This window comes from Anolis sagrei, chromosome 10 (genome assembly GCF_037176765.1).
Source record: "Anolis sagrei isolate rAnoSag1 chromosome 10, rAnoSag1.mat, whole genome shotgun sequence".
NCBI classification, from domain to species: domain Eukaryota; kingdom Metazoa; phylum Chordata; class Lepidosauria; order Squamata; family Dactyloidae; genus Anolis; species Anolis sagrei.
In genome coordinates this window covers 12,042,061-12,060,880 of record NC_090030.1, presented here as the reverse complement: position 1 = coordinate 12,060,880, position 18,820 = coordinate 12,042,061, and the positions used below count along the sequence as shown (strand labels likewise).

At 42.4% G+C, this 18,820-nt stretch overlaps 1 protein-coding gene across 1 annotated transcript in view; it reads right to left on the bottom strand.

Moving 5' to 3' along the window:
- The window catches only part of TENT5D (terminal nucleotidyltransferase 5D), a 35,546-nt gene extending 17,105 nt beyond the window's left edge, over window positions 1-18,441 (bottom strand). The window contains exon 1 of the mRNA XM_060756305.2: window positions 18,103-18,441. The gene's annotated coding sequence lies outside the window, so the exon portion shown is untranslated. The remainder of the gene's footprint in view (window positions 1-18,102) is intronic.
- Between the last annotated feature and the right edge of the window lie 379 nt (window positions 18,442-18,820).

The following is an 18,820-nucleotide window of genomic DNA, read 5'->3' as shown; positions in this document are numbered from 1 at the left end:
TTGCCTGGCGGTTTTATGGGACTCAAGCATTTCATAGGGTTTTCTGAGACAAGGAAAAATCAGAAGTACAGGTCCTGCCTCTGAAAGATAAGCTATGGCACCTCATGTTCATTAGCAGTCTCCCATCCAAATACTAGCCAGGGCCAAACTTCCTTATCTTTCAAGATCAGATAGGATCTGTTGCTTTATTAGTTCGGTGAAAAGATCTCCAAGTATTCCGTTACTTTGCTGAAAATGTGAATTGTGGAGGACTGTTGGAGCATGCAAGGAATCAGTGAGTGTGTGTGTGTTTATTTTATTTATTTATTTATTTATTTAGAGCTTTTATAGCCCGGTCTTCTTGACCTCCGAAAAGGGACCCAGGCCAGCTAACAGCAGAAAATTCAACACAAATATAGTAAAAATAATAGCATCATAATACATTAATACAAAATACATTAAAATGCAGATCATACAATATCATACAATTACAAAAGCCAGGTCGTCAGAATAAAATCACAAAATCATCACCATCCTCCGGTGTCGTCAGCCGTTATTGACTCGATCATCATTCTGCAAATGCTATATTCCAAAGCCAGGTTTTTTACCAGCTTTCTGAAAGTCAGGAGGGAAGGGGCAGATCTAATGTCCAACGGGAGAGAGTTCCAGAGACGAGGGGCCAACACTGAGAAGGCCCTGTCCCTCGTCCCCACCAGACGCGATTGTGAAGGTGGTGGGACCGAGAGCAGGGCTCCTCCAGAAGATCTTAACAACCTTGATGGTTCATAGGGGAGAATCCGGACAGGTAAACTGGGCCGGAGTTGTTTAGGGATTTATAGGTCAACACCAGCACTTTGAATTGTGCTCGGAAGCTAATTGGCAGCCAGTGGAGCTGACGCAACAGAGGAGTAGTATGCTCCCTGTACCCCGCTCCTGTTAGTAATCTGGCTAAATAAATAAATAAATAGTGTGTGTGTGTGTCAACTGTAAAATAAGATGCATGAAGCTGATTGGTTGGGCAATGCCTGGGGAGATGCCTGAGCCTGGGACTTTTGGATACTGCTACATTTTTGCTCAGGCTTGAGCTATGCAGTTGCAGAGAGAGACAGTTTGAAGAGAGAAGGAGAGAGAAAGAGAGAGACAGAGTTTGGAGTGTACTTTCGCTGCTGAAGGTGTTTCTCCATATGGACAAAAGAAAGACCATTTTAGATCTCTCTTCAAAGCACATTATGTGAGTTGATGCAACTGATCACATTGTACATATGTTGTCCTAAAATACGAAGAGTAAATTGCTTGTTCACCTGCATGGCATATTTTCTTTCTCTGGCAAGGCAGTGTGTGGGCTGATCAAACGTGAACTACACATGGTTTATTTTACATTGTGCCACAAGGAGGACAAGGAAGGAAGCCTAAGTAACATATTCCTGGTAGGACAGGATGAGCAATATGCGCCCTCCTTATAGGACTATCATACCAATCAACCATAGTTAGCAGAGCTATGGTAAGAACTCAATGCAGTTCTAACTTAAGGCATCTGGAGAGCCACAAATTGCCTACCTTTTTGCAAGATGGGAACACAGAGATATAGTCCAAATTGTATTTCATTAAAGACTTGCACAACTCCACTTTCTTCTCCTTATCTATAACCCCATTATGTGGTCTGAAAATCAGATTTATTGGTCTTCTAAGAGCTGTTTTTTTCTGAGTACTGGAGGGAAGGACATTATTTCTTCCCAGTTCTCCTGAAAACAGCACTCTCATCAGTAGACCTTGGACACTGAACTAACATGTTCCTAGTTAGTTAACTAGACATTAGCAATTCTAACCTAGTTGCCTGAGACTCAAAAACAAAGATAATAAGATCTGAACCTGATTGTGATATTCTATAAACTATAGGGCTCTATGAATCCTGGGGATCGGGGCCACTGGGGGGATCGCAAGGAGGGGTGTCAGAGGGGTCACCAAAGACCATCAGAAAACACAGTATTTTCTGTTTGTCATGGGGGTTCTGTGTGGGAAGTCTGGCCCAATTCTATCATTGGTGGGGTTCAGAATGCTCTTTGAATGTAGGTGAACTATAAATCCCAGCAACTACAACTCCCAAATGATAAAATCAATCCCCTCCCCCCCCCCCCAATCCCCACCAGCTCTATAGTAGCTCTATACGGTACTGGCACTGCTTACTTGTCCGAATGCATCTGCTGCTATGTCCCACCTTGTAACTTAAGATCATCCGGGGATGCCCTGCTCTCGCTCCCGCCAACATCACAAACGCAGCTGGCAGGAATGAGAGACAGGGCCTTCTCAGGTGTATCCCCCCACCTGTGGAACACGCTTCCAAATTAAATACGATTGACCCCATCCCTCCTGGCGTTCAGGAAGAAATTAAAATCTTGGTTTTGGGACCAGGCGTTTGGACAATAAACTTAAAGCAGCAGTTTGACTGGAAATGGATAGGCAAGACGATATATATGACGATACGGTTTTATTGTTCTATCAATGGGTTTGTGGACTGAGTATTGTTTTAATTTAATGACTGTTATGATAATTTGGTTATAATTAATTGCTATTGTTTTAACTCTGTATGTATTTATGAGAAGGGCGGGGTAAAAATGCTGCAAATAAATAATAAATAATAATAAATATTCAAATTTGGGCTTATCAGGTATTTGTGCCAAATTTGGCCCAATGAATGAAAATACATCCTGCATATCAGATATTTACATAATGATTCAGAACAGTAGCAAAATTACAGTTATGAAGTAGCAACAAAAATAATTTTATGGTTGAGAGTCACCACAACATGAGGAACTGAGAGCTATTCAGCAGTGGAACTCTCTGCCCTGGAGTGTGGTGAAGGCTCCTTCTTTGGAGGCTTTTAAACAGAGGCTGGATGGCCTTCTGTCAGGGATGCTTTGAATGCAATATTCCTGCTTCTTGGCAGAATGGGGTTGGACCGGATGGCCCATGAGGTCTCTTCCAACTCTATAATTCTATGATTCTATGATTCTATGAACTGTTTTAAGGGGTTGTGGCATTAGGAAGGTTGAGAAACATTAATCTACAGAGATACTCGCAGGGACACCACAGCAAGCAAGAGTCCAAAAGTGGCAAGCTAGGACCCATAACCTCAATCAGTGGCTGATGCTGGATGAGAACCTCCCCATGGACACACAGAAGACTGGGCGACTTGGAAGGCACTGAATAGACTGTGCTCTGGCACCACGAGATGCAGAGCCAATCTTAAGAAATGGGGCTTCAAAGTGGAGTCCACGATGTGCGAGTGTGGAGGAGAGCAAACCACAGACCACGTACTACAATGCAGCCTGAGCCCTGCCACATGCACAATGGAGGACCTTCTTACAGCGACACCAGAAGCACTCCAAGTGGCCAGCTTCTGGTCAAAGGAAATCTAGTATCATGCCAAGTTTTTAACTTTGTTTGTGGTTTTTCTATTATAACTGTATTCTCAATTTGCTTCTGACATAATAAATTAATAGTTGAAGCTTACCTGGCACCCATTAACGACCTCTTTCTCATTCATAAAATCTCTTTCTTTGATTTCATAGTTTAATCACTGATGCACGGAAAATGAAATCAAATCAAAACAAAAGCCTCCAGATCTGCAGGAATCACATACTGTCTTTCTAAAACACCATCCGTTTATCCAACCTGCCAAAGTCTGGTATCACAAATTGAAAAGAGAGTGGAAATTTGAAAACTGCATTCAGATTAAATTGTCCTGGCTAGCCACCAAAATATCCAGAAATAACTCGGGAGACAGGCAGTACCATTTAATATGAACATCAACACCAGAAGTGCCAATACTCTGAATGGGACCAGAGAGTACAGCTCAGCTTTCAGCCAAGGGATAGCCTGAACTGAAACTCATCTCCCTCGTCAATGGGAGTGTGCTGGTATGGCTGTACCAGGAGCTCCTACTTCATTTTCTTTCTATTGAGTGTTCGCATGCATTCCCAGGTTCCATGCATTTTGCAATAAGGTGGTTTCCCTTGCTCTGCAATTATAGGGCCAATGACCCGTCAATCATCATGATGTTCTTTAGTTCCGCCCCTTTCCCCAGGGCTCTGGGAGGGAAAAGAAAGTCTTCAGGCAGTCTTTCAGTTTTTTGGAAGCCCAGTTACAGGACGTGAGCTTTCCCCACCTGTAGAGAAGCTTCGTTTCTCACAACATCTGGGGGAAACAGCCCTAAAGTTTCTAAGGAAAACAGTTTTACAGCACAACCCTTGTTGGGGTTAAAGATACAGATCCACATCATTCGTGGAGAAAATCCAAAAGGACTCCAGCGGGAAAATCTACAAGGTCTTGGCTGGTAGGTCTACTCGGGTAACCAGAAGCAATTGGAGCCGGGAGTAGGGCCCACACCAGCAGATCCTAGAAAACAGATTGCCCGGGAGGGGTCAAAAAGCGTTTTCCTTGTTAAAGAAAGAAATAGTTCTCCAAGCAAGGTGCCCACCAGTTGATTCAAAGCCTGGAAGCATTTGTTTAATTTGTTGAAGATCTAAGAAGTATTTGATTGTTTGTTGAAGACTTAAGCAATAATAAAGGACTTTGTTAAACCTTTCAAGCTTCTAAAGACTCTGTATAGGAAAATCCTTAGGGCCTCTCACTCGAGGCACCCCGGCTTCCCGCTGGGCACAAAGAGCACATCCTGATCAAAAGCCAAATGCTATAGGCCCAGCGCGTGACAGCACACTGTAGCTTGCATCTCACAATGATCAAGACCCATTCAATGGCTATTAAGGTGTCATGTTGGGTCACAAAGTTCTTAGAAAATCCTTACTCTCATTCATTGTCCCAATAGCCTTCTGAGTAACCCCAGAATCAGTCATGTTTTATCAAATTTGCGTACACCAGTTGGAAAGACACCAAATTGGGAGGGAAAGCTAATACTCCAGAAGACATGAGCGAATTCAAAACCATCTTAACAAATTAAAGAGATGATTTGCCAAAATTAACAAAATGAAGTTCAACAGGAACACATGCAAGATACTCCACTTAGGAAGAAAAAATGAAATGCAAAAGTACAGAAAAGTGCATGGCTCCAGAGCAGTACATGTGAAAAAGATCTTGAAGTCCTCATGGGGAGGAAGGGGAACATGAGCCAACCATGTCATGCAGTGGCAAAAAAAAGCCAATGGGATTTTGGCCTGCATCAAAAGGAGTCTAGATCCAGGGAGGTCATGCTCCCCTCTATTCTACCTTGGTCATTCCACACCTGGAATCACACTGTGTTCAATTCTGGGCATTGCAATTGAAAGGAGATGTTGACAAGTTGGAATGTGTCCAGAGGAAGGCAACTAAAATGATGAAGGGTCTGGAGACCAATCCCTATGAGGAGTGGCTTAAAGAGCTGGGCATGTTTAGCCTGAAGAGGAGAAGGCTGAAAGGAGACAGGATGAGGGCCATGTATCAATATGTGAGCGGAAGTCATAGGAAAGAGGGAGCAAGCTTGTTTTCTGCTACCCTAGAGACTAGGATGCGGAATAATGGCTTCAAACTACAGGAAAGGAGATTCCACTGAACATTAGGAAGAACTTCCTCACTGTAAGGAGAGCTGTGCAGCAGTGGAACTCTCTCTCTGCCCCAATGTGTGGTGGAGGCTCCTTCTTTGGAGGCTTTTAAGCAGAGGCTGGATGGCCATCTTTCGGGCGTGCTTTAAATCCTATTTTCCTGCTTCTTGGCAAAATGGGGTTGGACTGGATGTCCCATGAGGTCTCTTCCAACCCTAATTCTATGGTCCTGAGAACAAACCAATCCTGAACTGTACCTAGAAGTGAAAGGTACTAAACTGAGGCCAACATACTTTGGTCATATCATCAGAAAACTTGAATTATTTATTAAAAAATTGGATACAAATGAGCCCTTTATTGCACTCACTGAGATATTTCAAAATAGGAAATTAAGTAGAAGTTGTCTTCTGGTGTTTGTTCTGAACAGAGATGTTTGAATGTCTCCTCTAGGCATAATAGTGCCTGCAAGGAAAAATATCTCCATGATGTATCTGTGGGATTGGTTGAACTAAGTTTTTTTTAGGGAAAGATATTTTGGAGTCCCTGGTGGTGCAGCGGGTTAAACTGCTGAGCTGCTGAACTTGCTGACCAAAAGGTTGGCAGTTTGAATCCAGGGAGCAGGGTAAGCTCCCACTGTTAGCCCAGCTTTTGCCAACCTAGCAGTTTGAAAATATGCAAAAGTGAGTAGATCAATAGGTACTGCCTTGACGGGAAGGTAACGGTGCTCCATGCAGTCATGCCAGCCACATGACCTTGGAGGTGTCTACGGACAATGCCGGCCATTCAGCTTAGAAATAGAGATGAGCACCGACCCCCAGAGTTGGACACAACTAGACCTAATGTCAAGAGGAAAGCTTTACCTTTACCTAATACTGTATTAATGGTAGTAAATTAGGTAACCTGTTATAGTACAATGATCCAAACAGGAAACCTGTTATAGTACAATGATCCAAACTATAGAATCCTGGGATTTGCAGTTTAGAGAGTTCTAGCACCTCTCTAAACTACAAACCCCACAGCACCCATTCATTCTCCGGCTTAGAAATGGAGATGAGGAACAAAACCCCAGAGTTGGACATGACTAGACTTAATGTCAAGGGGAAAACTTTAACCTTGTTGTTGTTTATTTGTTCAGTTGCTTCCGGCTCTTTGTGACCTCCAGAACCAGGTGGAAAATTGTATGGTATTACTGACAACGAGGTGGCTGCTTAATCGATTAGTGTAGGATGGGGTTTATCATTGAACTAAAGCTAAACTTTGGCCTTGGGAGCAGATCCTGGATTTGTGTCCTAGTCATGTTTACTCTGGCAACATAGAGATTTGTTTTTCATGTCAGGAGTGACTTGAGAAACTGCAAGTCACTTCTGATGTGAGAAAATTGGCCATCTGCAAGGACCTTGCCCAGGGGACACTGGATTTTTTTTACCAGTAGTCTATTCAAGATGTAACAAGAGCATGGGCCACCATGGCCAAGTCCGGCTTCCCAAGGTACAGGCACAACTGGCACACAAGTTTTGATTGTGCAAAAGCTCCCCTAGTCACTGCCGAAACCTGGGGTTCCAGTCTCAGAGATGAGTCCAAGATATGATAAGAGGGTTGAATGAAAAGTAATGCCTCCACCTTCATATGCAAAGATACAGAATGGGGGACGCTTGGCTTGAGAGCAGTACATGTGAAAAAGATCTTGGAGTCCTCGTAGACAACATTAAACATGAGCCAACAATGTGATGTGGCGGCAAAAAAAGCCAATGGGATTTTGGCCTGCATCAATAAGAGCATAGTGTCTAGATCTAGGGAAGTAATGCTACCCCTCTATTCCGCTTTGGTTAGACCACACTTGGAATATTGTGTCCAATTCTGGGCACCACAATTCAAGAGAGATATTGACAAGCTGGAATGTGTCCAAAGGAGGGCGACTAAAATGATCAAGGGTCTGGAGAACAAGCCCTATGAGGAGCGGCTCAAGGAGCTGGGCATGTTTAGCCTGAAGAAGAGAAGGCTGAGAGGAGATATGATAGCCATGTATAAATATGTGAGAGGAAGCCACAGGGAGGAGGGAGCAAGCTTGTTTTCTGCTTCCTTGGAGACTAGGACGCGGAACAATGGCTTCAAACTACAAGAGAGGAGATTCCATCTGAACATGAGGAAGAACTTCCTGACTGTGAGAGCCATTCAGCAGTGGAACTCTCTGCCCCGGAGTGTGGTGGAGGCTCCTTCTTTGGAAGCTTTTAAACAGAGGCTGGATGGCCATCTGTCAGGGGTGATTTGAATGCAATATTCCTGCTTCTTGGCAGGGGGTTGGACTGGATGGCCCATGAGGTCTCTTCCAACTCTATGATTCTATGATTCTATGATTACTTGGGTTTGAATGGGAATATTTTAATAAATCAAATGCAGAAATAATCCTTAGAATGTGCTCTTTAACTACCACTATTCACTTTTCCACATAATCAGTCACCAGACTATTGGATACATTTCTGCCAACCATGAACATGTTTTCTGAAGCCGTCATGGAAGAAGTCGACACTCTGTTTCCACAACCCATTGTGCACAGATCTTCCGATAGCCAAGCCAAGCAATAATGTGACCCACACATTCTTGTGAAATGCCAGTTATGCTTGAAATTTCTCTCTGAGTGATACAACTATCATCCTAAATCAATTTGTCAACCTTTTGCTTGTGAAACTCAGTGGTTGCTGTCACAGGGTGTCCAACTCTTTGCTTGTCACGCAAGTCAGATGTTCCAACCTCAACATCTTTAAACTTACTTGCCCAACGATGCACAGTACTCACATCAACACAATCACCATAAACAGCTTGCATTCTCTAATGAATCTCCTTTGGGGTGACACCTCCTGCTGTCAAGAATTCAATGACTGCACGTTGTTTAAGTTGTATTGACCAACCGTCTGCACAGGGTTCCATACTTCACACTTTAACAACACAACCATTCAATGCTAAGGCTTCCTGCCAAAATGGAACTGTAGAGGAGAGTCTACTGAACAAGCCAGTACCTGCCGCATACCAGTCATCTGTTGAGAAGTTACAAAGATGGAGGCATTGCTTTTCATTCAACCCTCGTATGAACTTAGAATAGTGTTGGGATATGACACCAAGGGACCAGGGTTCAGACATTGAAACTCACTGGGTGGTCCTGGGCAAGTCAAACTCAGCCTCATTCTGAAGACATTCTAACATGAAAACTCCCTGACAGATTCCTTTTAGGGAAGTGATTTCCAAACACTAGTGCAGTGTTTCTCAACCTGGGGGGTCGGGACCCCTGAGGGGGTCGCAAGGGGGTGTCAGAGGGGTCACCAAGGACCATCAGAAAACACATATTTCTGATGGTCTTTGGAACACAGTGCTCTCTGGAGGTAGGTGAACTACATCTCCCCTAAATCACTGTCAATTCCTCCCAAATCCCTCCAGTATTTTCTATTGGTCATGGGGGCTCTGTGTGGGAAGTTTGGCCCAACTCTATCATTGGTTGGGTTCAAGGGGCTCTTTGATTGTAGGTGAACTATAAATCCCAGCAACAACAACTCCCAAATGACAAAGCCTGTTTTTCCCAAACCCCACCAGTGTTTGCAGATGGGAATATTGAGTGATTGTGCTGAGTTTGGTTCAGATTCGTCATTGTTTGAGCGGGTATAGGTGAACTACAACTCCAAAACTCAAGGTAAATGCCCACCAAAACCTTCCAGTATTTTCTGTTGGTCATGTGAGTTCTGTGGGCCAAGTGTGGTTCAATTCCGTCATTGGTGGAGTTCAGAATGCTCTTTGATTGTAGGTAAACTATAAATCCCAGGAACTACAACTCCCAGATGACAAAATCAATTTGCCCTCAACCCCACCAGTATTCAAATTTGGGCGTATTTGGTATTTGTGCCAAATTTGGTCCAGTGAATGAAAATACATCCAGCATATCAGATATTTACATTATGATATTTACAGTATTTACAGATATTTACAGATATCTGTAAATATTTACAGATATTTACAGTAGCAAAATTGCAGATATGAAGGAGCAATGAAAATAATTTTATGGTTGGGGGTCACCACAACATGAAGAACTGTACTAAGGGGTCGCGGCATTAGGAAGGTTGAGAAACACTGCACTAGTGCAAGTGTTTTGAACTTCAGTTCCTCACCACTTTGGCCAATGGTCAGAGATTCTGAAAGATGAAGTCCAACTTATATGGATTACCAGAGCTTGGGAATCATTATTTTGGGTCAGTTTAGATCAGAAATGATTTGAAAGCAAATAACAACATCAACAACTTAATAAACTGAATGAACCTTGCTGTTTGGAGCTGCTACGGTTCCTCCTTTGCTAGGATGGAAAATAATCTGAATCAGGAAATGGGATTATAAATGAATTTCTCAAAGTGACAGCCCTCTGAAGCCTGCTGATTCATTGTCCTTTTGGGCCACAGACACCAGATAAAGGAAAAGCAAACAGGACAAAGAGAAAGGGAGGATTTGAGATGAAAATCACAACAGCCCTCCCAGGCTTAACATCTCCCTTCACACTACTCGCCCTGGGCTCCTGTCTCCAAATGTTTATGCAGAGATTCAACTGTCTACGTTTGCACAAGGAAGAAAATGCGTCCTGCCAAGCCCAAGCTCTTTTTTCGCCACGAAGGAAATCACTTTGTCCAATGATTCATTAATGAAAATCTCTCGTCGCTGGAGCACCGTTGGGAGGCCGGGTGGGAAAATTGGCGTGACGAGCTGAAAAAGGACTGAATGAAGCAGATGCCGGTGGCTCATCGAGTTGGTTAAGTAAATGATAAAATATAAAGATAGGGAAAATTGGCTTGGGAGGAGGACAATTATATAAGCCCTGGGAATACAAGGTTAGTGAACTGTTTGTGGCAGAGAGCATAGGTTGCAGGAAGACCCTCCATAAGGTAGGTGTTACATCTCCAACCCTTCATAGGTAAAGCTAAAGGTTTAACCTTGACATTAAGTCCAGTCGTGTCTGACTCTGGACGTTGGTGCTCATCTTCATTTCTCAGCTGAAGAGCCGGTGTTGTCCGTAGACACCTCCAAGATCATGTGGCCAGCATGACTACATGGAGCGCTGTTATCTTCTCGCCGGAGCTGTAACTATTGATCTACTCACATTTGCATGTTTTTGAACTGCTAGGTTGGCAGAAGCTGGGACTAACAGTGGGAGCTCACCCCACTCCCCAGATTCAAACCACAGCTCAGCAGTTTAACCCTCTGTGCCACCGGGGGCTCTATTATTATTATTATTATTATTATTATTATTATTATTATTATTACAGTGGGAGCTCACCCCACTCCCCGGATTCAAACCACCAACCTTACTGTCAGGAAGTTCAACAGCTCAGCAGTTTAACCCTCTGTGCCACTGGGGGCTCCTATATTATTACTACTACTACTACTACTACTACTACAGAGCTCACCCCACTCCTTGGATTCGAACCTGTGATCTTTCGATCAGCAAGTTCAGCGGTTTAACTCACTGCGCCATTGCGGGTTCCCCCCAACCCTTCATAGAATCATAGAGTTGGAAGAGACCTCATGGGTTATCTAGTCCAACCCCCTGCCAAGAAGCAGGAAAATCACATTCAAATCACCATTCAGCCTCTGCTTAAAAGCCCCCAAAGAAGGAGCCTCCTCCACACTTTGAGGCGGAGAGTTCCACTGCTCTCACAGTGAGGAAGTTCTTCCTAATGTTCAGGTGGAATCTCCTTTCTTGTAGTTTGAAGGCATTGTTTCATGTCCTAGTTTCCAGGCCAGCAGAAAGGAAGCCTGCTCCCTCCTCCCTATGACTTCCCCTTACATATTTATACATGGCCATCATGTCTTCTTCATTCCCCTGATAAGTTAACAAGGAGGTGTACATAGCACATATTATCCCCTCTTTATCCTCACAAACAACTCTACAAGGTAGGCTGGCAACTGCTTTCCCCCATCCATTGCCATTGAGTCAAATAAGAAGACTTGTACAAGCCCAGTGTGTGTGTAGATGGGTTCTCCGTGTGTTCACTTGTACTTCAGTAAATGTGTACAAGATTGCCAGGAGCTTTCATTATTCCTCGACAAGAAGAGGAATTGTGAGATTGCTGTATTAATATTTCTAAGTGCTTGATCATTTAGTCCAATTTCTCAACCTTCCTAATGCCGCAACCCCTTAATACAGTTTGTCATGTTGTGGTGACCCCCAACCATAATATCATTTTCGTTGCTACTTCATAACTGTCATTTTGCTACTTTTATCCATTGTAATGCAAAGATCTGATGTATTCACTGGACCAAATTTGGCACAAATATCCAATCCACACAAATTTGAATACTGGTGGGGTTGGGGGTCGGGGTTGATTTTGTCATTTGGGAGTTGTAGTTGCTGGGATTTATAGCTCACCTACAATCAAGGACCATTCTGAACTCCACCGATGATGGAACTGAACCAAAGTTACCACTCAGAACTTCAATGACCAACAGAAAAAAAACTGGGAGGGTTTGGTGGGCATTGAGCTTGAGTTTGGGAGTTGTAATTCGCCTACATCCAGAGACCACTGTGGACTCAAACAATGATGGATCAGGACCAAACTTGGCACAAATATTCAATATGCCCAAACGTGAATGCTGGTGGAGTTTTGGGGAAATAGACCTTGGCATTTGGGAGTTGTAGTTGCTGGGATTTATAGTTCACCTACAATAAAAGAGCATTCTGAACCCTACCAATGATAGAATTGGGCCAAACTTCCCACACAGAAACCCCATGACCAACAAAAAATACTGGTTTTTTTCTGATGGTCTTTGGTGACCCCTCTGATATCCCCTTGCGACCCCTCCAGGGGTCCTGACCCCCAGGTTGAGAAACACTGCTCTAAGTCTATGCCACATTCTCATACTTTCTATAGGGACCATAACCTCTTGCGAAGAAGAGTAAACTTGCATATGTTTCATCCATTTGAATGGGGATTTGCAGTGACTGCACCATTGTGATTAACCTTTCCTCCCCTTTCCCACTGCTCTAATCCAAAACATAGTAAGGTAAAGGCAAAGGTTTCCCCTGACATTAAGTCCAGTGAGGTCTGACTCTGGGGCAGTGGTGCTCAACTCCATTTCTAGGCTGAAGAGCTGGCATTGTCCGTAGACATCTACTAGGTCATGTGGCCAGCATGATTGCATGGAGTGGCATTACCTTCCCACAAAAGTGGTACCTATTGATCTACTCACATTTGCATGTTTTCGAACTCCTAGGTTGGCAGAAACTGGGCCTAACAGTGGGAGCTCGCCCCCTCCCCTGATTTGAACCACCAACCTTTTGGTCAGCAAGTTCAGCAGCTCAGCAGTTTAAACCACTCCACCACCAGGGAACCCTAATCCAAAACATACATATCTGTAAAGAAAGAGGAAAATCTCTAGCATCAGGTAGCAGAAGTGTGATCTTAGATCACAACAAAGAGCTTATGTGCCTGCTTTCAAGTCATTTCAGATTTGAAGGCACACAGCAAGGTTATCTTTGCAAATTTTGTTCAGGGGGAGTTTGCCTTTGTCTTCTTCTGAGGCTTTTTATGTCATGTCAGGAGTGACTTGAGAAACTGCAAGTCGCTTCTGGTGTGAGAGAATTGGCCATCTGCAAGGACGTTGCCCAGGGGATGCCCGGATGTTTTGATTTTTTATCATCCTTGTGGGAGGCTTCTCTTATGTCCCCGCATGAGGAGCTAGAGCTGATAGAGGGAGCTCATCCACTCTCTCCCAGGATTCGAACCTGTGACCTGTCAGTTTTCAGTCCTGCCGGCTAAGGGGTTTAATCCACTTTGCCACTGGGGGCTCCCTCTGAGGCTGAGAGAGTGTGACTGGCCCAAGGTCAACTAGTCTGACACTCAAAGTCTTCTCAGGCTAGGTTGCTGTGAGTTTTTTTGGGGCTGTATGGCCATGTTCCATAAGCATTCTCTCCTGATGTTTCGCCCACATCTATGGCAGGCATTTTCAGAGGTTGTGAGGTCTGTTGGAATCTAGACAAGTGGGTATTATATATCTGTGGAATGTCCAGGGTGGGAGAAAGAATTCTTGTCTGTTTGAGGCAAGTGTGAATGTTGCAATTGGACAGCTTGATTAGCATTTAATAGCCTTGCAGCTTCAAAGTCTGGCTGCTTCCTGCCTTGGGGGATCCTTTGTTGGGAAGTATGTTTCGCCCACATCTATGGCAGACATCCTCAAGGGTTGTGAGGTCTGGATCTATACAGCCATATAATCCAGTTTCTAATCTCAGACTATCTGCTTTGAACTGGATTATATGGCAGTGTAGATCTAGCCTAAGAATCCCAGAGATTCGGAACTCTATAACATTTTCTATACTTATAAACATCCAGCTTTAATGAAGCCTCTCTCTGCATGGTGTCTTAGAACATACGATGCTTCAAAAAGAGTGTACAAACACATATTCTCTTATCTTTGTTTAAACCTTGAACAATCTGTATAAATAAAAATGTAATGTTCGTTTGTGGGATTAACAGAACTCAAAAACCACTGGATGAATTGACACCAAATTTGGACACAAGACACCTAACAATCCAATGTATGTCCTTCACACACAAAAAAATGATTTCATCATTTGGGAGTTGTAGTTGTTGAGATGTATTGTTCGCCTACAGTCAAAGAGCATTCTGAACCCCACCAATGATGGAATCGAACCAAACTTGGCACACAGTTCTCCCATGACCAACAGAAAATACTGGAAGGTTTTGGTGGGCAGTGTCCTTCGGTTTTGGAGTTGTAGTTCACCTACAATCAAAGAGCATTCTGAACCCCACCAACAATGGAATTGGGCCAATCTTCCCACACAGAACCCCATGACCAACAGAAAATACTGGAGGGGTTTGGTGAGCATTGACCTTGAGTTTTGGAGTTGTAGTACACCTACATCCAGAGAGCACTGTGGACTCAAAAAATGATAGATCTGAACCAAACTTGGCATGAATATTCCATATGCCCAAATGTGGAGTTTGGGAGAAATAGACCTTGACATTTGGGAGTTGTAGTTGCTGGGCTTTATAGTTCACCTACAATCAAAGAGCATTCTGAACCCCACCAACAATGGAATTGGGCCAAACTTCCCACATAGAACCCCATGACCAACAGAAAATACTGGAAGGGTTTGGTGGGAATTGACCTTGTGTTTTGGAGTTGTAGTACACCTACATCCAGAGAGCACTGTGGACTCAAACAATGATAGATCTGGACCAAACTTGGCATGAATACTCAATATGCCCAAATGTGGAGTTTGGGGAAAATAGAATCTTGACATTTGGGAGTTGTAGTTGCTGGGATTTATAGTTCACCTACAATCACAGAAGATTCTGAACCCCACCAATGATAGAATTGGGCCAAACCTCCCACACAGAACCCCCATGTGGGCCACAGCAACACATGGCAGAGGACGGCTAGTATACAGTATTCAATTAAACAGAATCAATGTTGGAGATTCTATGAAGCACACAGGAATTTTCCCCTCCAACACAATCTGCGTAGCATCCGAGGCAACCACGCATCTCTTTAAGAGACTGACTGTGTTTACCGGAAGCCAGCAACTTTCCAGGGATTTAACAAACCCTTCCCAATGTTTTAGATTGCAATTCCTTATTGGTAAAGGCAACACATAGGAATAAATTGAGTTATTATTGTCCAAAATATGGAGATTAGGGGATGAACCCAAAGTCTCCATTTAGATCTTCGAGTTCCCCATCAGATCAACAAAGCTAGAAAAATGCTGTATACCACAGTGCCAGATTATTTTGTTACTGTATTTTTAAAACAAAACAAAACTTTGATGTTCAAAGAGCATATACTTCTACTATCTGGATTCTGGAAATGGGAGATTGTGTCGTCAACAACAAATTAGTGACGTATCTCACATTCTTTCCTGAAATCTTCAATGGAATTCAGCTACAAATTAACCTATGTCGTACATCAACCCTATCGATGATGGAGAGGACTCGAGATGATAACAACAACAACAACAACATGCCAAGAGTCCTCTGTCCATGAGCTACTTTTTGAGTAGAAAGTCTCCTGATTTAATGCAGTTTTTGACATGACTTTACCAACTCAATGCCATGAAATCATGGGATTTGCAGTTCTTAAAAACTCTTTAGCCTTCGCTGCCCAGGAATACTGGTACTAACCCAAGTAGAATTCCCGGGGTTCTATACCATTGAGTCATGGCAGTTCAAGTGGTATCAAACACCATTCAATCTACAATGGAGATGTTCCTAATGCTGGCTGGGGAGCATGAACAACAACAGCAACAACAGCAACAACAACAACAACAACAAATGCCTTAATTCTACAGTGATGAACCTCTAATGTGATGCCAGCTGGGAACCATGATATAATAGTGATTCCAACTGGGAACAATGATCAAATAATAATAATAATAATAATAATAATAATTTGCCGATACATCACACAGTCCTAGACACTTGGGAAGTGTCCAATGTGTGATCCAATACAACAGCCAGCAGAGTGTCTGCTGTGGACTCATCTTGTTGTGTTTCAAATAACAATAATAATAATAATAATAATAATAATAATAATAATAATTTGCCGATACATCACACAGTCCTAGACACTTGGGAAGTGTCCGACGTGTGATCCAATACAACATCCAGCAGAATGATCTTGTTTGCTGTGGACTCATCTTGTTGTGTTTCTAATAATAATAATAATAATAATTTGCCGATACATCACACAGTCCTAGACACTTGGGAAGTGTCAGACGTGTGATCCAATACAACATCCAGCAGAGTGATCTTGTTTGCTGTGGACTCATCTTGTTGTGTTTCAAATAATAATAATAATAATAATAATAATAATAATAATAATAATAATAATAATAATCGGCAATGTAGATGTACCTTGAGTATGATGGAAACCATAATAGAATAAGTAGTAGTAATAATAATGATAATGATTATAATGATAATGTTAATGATAATAATATGAATGATCATTATGATTATGATGCTAATGTTAATGATGATGGTGATCCTGTTAATGATGATAATGTGAATAATTATATGATCATGATAGTGCTAATAATAATGTTAGTGGTGATAATAATAATAATGTCAGTGCTAATAATTATGATATAATGTTAATGATAATAATAATGCTAATGGCTTGTTATATTATTTGAAACACCACAAGATGGGTACACAGCAGACCCTCTGCTGGCTGTTGTATTGGATCACACGTCGGACACTTCCCAAGTGTCTAGGATTATTATTATTATTATTATTATTATTATTATTATGTTAATGATAATACTAATAATGTTAATGATAATAGTAAAGATAATGTTCATGAGAATGATGATTATTCATTGAAGCACAGCACCCAGTGTGCCGATCACCACTGGGACCACCTTGACTGACTTGTTATATTATTATTATTATGTTAATGAAAATACTAATAATGATGGTAACAATGTTAATGATAATAGTAATGATGATGTTCATGATAGTGATGATGAAGCACTGCACCCAATATGCCGATCACCACTGGGATCATTTTGACTGGCTTATATTATTATTATTATTATTATTATTATTATTATTATTTGAAACTCAACAAGATGAGTCCACAACAGACAAGATCACTCTGCTGGCTGTTGTAACAGATTATTATTATTATTATTATTATTATTATTATGTTAATGATAATACTAATAATGATGCTAATAATGTTAATGATAATAGTAGTGATTATTATTCATTGAGACGGACACTTCCCAAGTGTCTAGGATTATTATTATTATTATTATTATTATTATTATTATGTTAATGATAATGCTAATAATGGTGTTAATAATGTTAATGATAACAGTATTGATGACGTTCATGATAGTGATGATTATTCATTGAGACACTGCACCCAGTGTGCCGATCACCACTGGGACCATCTTGACTGGCTTAAATTATTATTATTATTATTACTATTATTATTATTTGAAACACAACAAGATGAGTCCACAGCAGACAAGATAACTTTGCTGGCTGTTGTAGTGGATTATTATTATTATTATTATTATTATTATTATTATGTTAATGATAATAGTAATGATGATGTTCATGGGAGTGATGATTATTCATTGAGGCAGTGCACCCAGTATGCCGATCACCACTGGGACCATCTTGACTGGCTTATATTATTATTATTATTATTATTATTATTATTATTTGAAACACAACAAGATGAGTCCACAGCAGACAAGATCACTCTGCCGGCTGTTGTGGTGGATTATTATTATTATTATTATTATTATTATTACTTGAAACACAACAAGATGAGTCCACAGCAGACAAGATCACTCTGCCGGCTGTTGTAGTGGATTATTATTATTATTATTATTATTATTATTATTATTATTATTATTATGTTGTTAATGATAATAGTAATGATGATGTTGATGATAGTGATGGTGATGATGTTACTGATAATAATGACAGCAATGATGATGATGCCAAGAGCCCTCTGATTGTGAGGGTGGGAGGTCCCTTCTTCTGACCCGACTGAAGTCGCTTTGGAGGGAGGAAACACTCACCGGGATGTCCTGTTGGCGGCAGGGCTGCCCTTCTTCTTCTTCTTCTCCTTCTTCTCCTTCTTCTTCTCCTCCTTCTTCTCCTCCTCCTCCCCGCCGGGTGGGGCAGAGAGAGAGAGAGAGAGAGAGAGAGAGAGAAGGGCCCCCTCGGAGCCCAAGGAAGGAAGGAGGGAGGGAGGAAAGAAGGAAGGAAGGAAAGAGAGAGAGGAGGAGAGGAGGAGAGGAGAGGGGAGCCCCAGGAGGCGCGCCGGAGCTGCTGTCCACGGCGGCGGTGGTGCTGAAATGCGCCTCTCTCGCCGCGCCCGGCTCAGCCCTTGTAGCGTAGGCTAGTGGCCATGGCAACCCCACGTCACATAGTTTGAGGGATGGGGGACCCAGGCAGGGAGGGAGGAGGGAGGGGAGGAGGGAGAGGGAGGGAGCCCAAGAGAGGGAAACCCGGCAAGAGGGAAGAGCCAAGGGAAGGGCATCTCCAGAGGGAAGGGGAGCAGGAAAAACCATCCCCGGAGCTTCCCAATCAATCCCTCTGAGCAAGGAATCCAAGGCAAACCTGCCACACAATGCTCTCTCCCAAGCAACACTCAAAAACAGTGGAATTCCACACAAGAAACAATCAGGGCTAGCTAATCACCTCCCAACAAAGGATGCTAATCAAGGTGGCCAATTGCAACATTCGCACCTACCTCAAACAGACAAGAGTTCTTTCTCCCACAATGGACACCTC